Raw genomic sequence first — 3,422 nt, forward strand, 5'->3', positions numbered from 1 at the left:
TGGTAGTTGAAGACAACAAAACCCAGATCCTTGTTAGTGGGATGCTGCCACGTGGGCAGGACTGGGTAGGGCATGCTGGTCTCTATTCCACATGGTGTTGGTGGCTGGAACGCCTTGACTGGGGCTAGATATGTCTGACTCACATGTCTGCTGCCTTAGTTGCCTTCTTTTCTCCAACCATATACTGCATTTTTTTATACAATAGCTCATGGCCATGGAGAGCAAACTGGAAGCTGCCGGGTTTCTTAAGCCTAGGCCTGCAATCAGCAGGGTGCCACATTTCCCACATTCTGTAGGTCAGAGCAACCATAGGCCAGCCCTGATTCATAGAGAGAGGCAACAGACTCCACTGTCAATGGAGAGGAGTGACAGGTGTGAATAGGGATGGAAACTTTCAAGTTGGGGAGATATCCCAGGTATGTGGAAGGTATATAAGCTTGAATCATTAAGTAAATAGATGAATGAATAAAATAAAAGGATGTAAAATATTTATTTTGCCTAAGATTTGATTTCTGATAAAAAATAAGAAAAAAATAGAAAATATTTTAAAAAATGCAGACAGGAGACATAGACAATAACGATGTTTCAATCTTTTATATAAGGAAATGTATGTGATGGTATTCAATTTCCCACCAGAAAGGAGGCTAAGGAAAGCAATGGACATGTCACATTAAGACAAGACTGTGTCAGGCCGGATTGTGCCAATCTAGGGCCACGTCAGCCAGCCCAGAAGGAAGTAACCACAGCAGGTGCCTAAATGAGGCAAGACAGGCCGGGAGCAGGTGCCGCCGCCAGTGAGAACCCGGGCTCTGAGCCGAGGGGGAGTTTGCTGGGGCTGAGTCTGGGGCGCGCAGGCCCTGACCTCCGCCCTCTGACCTCTCACCTCGCAGGTGACCATGGGAAACCTGTTGGCAGTCAGCTCGCTGCCTGCAGGGCCGCCGCCACCACCTGTGCCGGCCCTCGTGGGACTGCCGCCACCTCCGCCCTAGCATCCAGGCTTCACGCTGCCGCTGCTGGGAGGCGGCCTGGGCGCCAGGAGCGGACCCCCGGAGCTGCAACCGCCAGTGCCGCAGGGGGTGCCGAGGATGGGGCCTGCCGCTGCCTGCCCAACCCCTGCACATTCGAGGAGTGCCACCGGAAGTGCAAGGAGCGGTAGATGGAAGGTGTCAAGTTCACAGTGAACAAAGCATTGAGTAAGCATTTCCAGGTGAACCACACACAGTAACCCTCAGCACAATCAGGGAGTCCAACCACCATTTTGGTGTCACATATATGGGGACAAAGCAGCTGAGTCCCACAGAGGCATTTCCTGTACTGGTGGGTGACATGGACAACAGTGGCAGCTTCAATGCTCAGGTCATTCACCAGCTGGGCCCCGGCCTCAGGTCCAAGATGGCCATCCAGACCCAGCAGTCAAAGTTTGTGAAGTGGCAGGTGGATGGGGAGTACCAGGGCTCTGACTTCACAGTGGATGTCACCTTGGGGAACCCAGACGTCTTGATGGGTTCAGGAATCCTCGTAGCCCACTACCTCCAGAGCATCACGCCTTGCCTGGCCCTGGGCAGTGAGCTGGTCTACCACCGATGGCCTGGGGAGGAGGGCACTGTCATGTCTCTAGCTGGGAAATACACATTGAACAACTGGTTGGTAACGGTAACGTTGGGTTGGACATAACACCACAAACCCAGTGACCAGCTGCAGGTGGATGTGGGGTTTGAGGCCAGTACAAGGATGCAGGACACCAATGTCTCCTTTGGGTACCAGCTGGACCTGCCCAAGGCCAACCTCCTCTTCAAAGGCTCTGTGGACAGCAACTGGATCGTGGGTGCCACGCTGGAGAAGAAGCTCCCACCCCTGCCTCTGACACCGGCCCTTGGGGCCTTCCTGAATCACCACAAGAACAAGTTACAGTGTGGCTTTGGCCTCACCATTGGCTGAGCCCTCCTGACCCTTCCACGCCCTTCCTACTTCAGATTCTACCTCCACCCACCTCCTGCCACGGAGGGGAGACCTGGGCCCCCCTCTCTCTTCCTTCCCTTCCTCCTCTGGGGTCAGGCGGACAGCAGAAAGGAGGGACCCCACCACCCCAGCAGCTGAGAAGGGGATTCTGGAACCGACTGGATCTTCGGGATTCTGAGTACCAAGGGCAGCGTGTCCAGTGGGCCTAGGGTCGGTCCCGGAAGGGATTCCGGAATTGAGTGGCACACAGGATTCTGAGCACCAGGGGTAGAGGCAGCCAGACAACCTCAGGGAGGAATGTCCTGGAGTCCCCATCCTCCAAAGGGCCTGGGCCTGCTCCAAGAGGGCAGCGAGAGGAGCTTCCCCATCCCCAGTCAGTCTGCCCTGCCCCTGTCCACTTTCCCATCTACCCCGCGGTATAAATCACGTTTATAAGTTATGGAAGAACTGGGAGATTTTACAGAAAAATAATATGTATATATACATGGAAAAAGAAAACGAAAAAAAAAAAATGAGGCGGGACAGAGGTCAGGTCCAAGGAGGCCAGTTAGCTCAGAGAGTGTGGAGCAGGGTTGAGAGTCAGCATGGAATGGAGGTTTTGTGGGTCAAGGCAGCAAGTCCACATCAGTGAGGTCAGACCCTGGCACCAGAATTCCAGGACAGTTGAAAGACAGAGCTGAAGGCCCAGGCCAACAGGAAACAAGAAACTGGACACCAGCACCAAGCATAGAGCTTGACCCTGGGCACACTGTCTTCGGAGCTCCTCTTCCACTCCCAGCATGGGGCAGGACTGATCATGCATGATGTTGGGACTCAGTTTATAAAAGGAGACAGTGTGGCTAGAGTACAGTAATGAGAAGGCCAGAGGCCAACAGTTCCCACCAAGTTGGGCTCAGTGAAAGCTATTCTCTTCCCTTTGATCAGTCACTCCAAAAAAATATCAGGATGTTCAGGCCGTCTATTTCAGTGTTTGATCATGCTACCACAAAGAGTCTTTGGTATGGATATATAGTCTTGCCTAACAAAGCCGCAAAATACAAAGAATATGCTGAATTTTTCTTTTTCTTTTTTTTTTTTTTTGTGATGGAGTTTCTCTCTTGTCCCCCAGGCTGGAGTGCAATGGCGCGATCTTGGTTCACTGCAACCTCTGCCTCCTGGGTTCAAGCGATTCTCCTGCCTCAGCCTCCCAAGTAGCTGGGATTTCAGACACATGCCATGAGACCCAGCTAATTTTTGTCTTTTTAGTAAAGACGGGGTTTCACCATGTTGGCCAGGCTGCTCTTGAACTCCTGATCTCAAGTGATCCACCCGCCTTGGCCTCCCAAAGTGCTAGGATTACAAGTGTGAGCCACTTTGCGTGGCCCTATGCTGAATTTTTCTACCTGCTTGGCTCTATCATCCATACTGAAAACTATCAAACCTATTATGTAACGTGATATTTTGTATTACTTGCCAAATATAAC

General features: G+C 52.1%; 1 pseudogene; it reads left to right on the top strand.

Annotated features, from left to right (window-relative positions):
* Positions 1-896: 896 nt before the first annotated feature.
* On the top strand, positions 897-1,938 carry LOC129037214 (mitochondrial import receptor subunit TOM40 homolog; annotated as a pseudogene).
* Positions 1,939-3,422: the final 1,484 nt, after the last annotated feature.

The sequence above is a fragment of the Pongo pygmaeus genome, chromosome 4 (genome assembly GCF_028885625.2).
Source record: "Pongo pygmaeus isolate AG05252 chromosome 4, NHGRI_mPonPyg2-v2.0_pri, whole genome shotgun sequence".
NCBI lineage: Eukaryota > Metazoa > Chordata > Mammalia > Primates > Hominidae > Pongo > Pongo pygmaeus.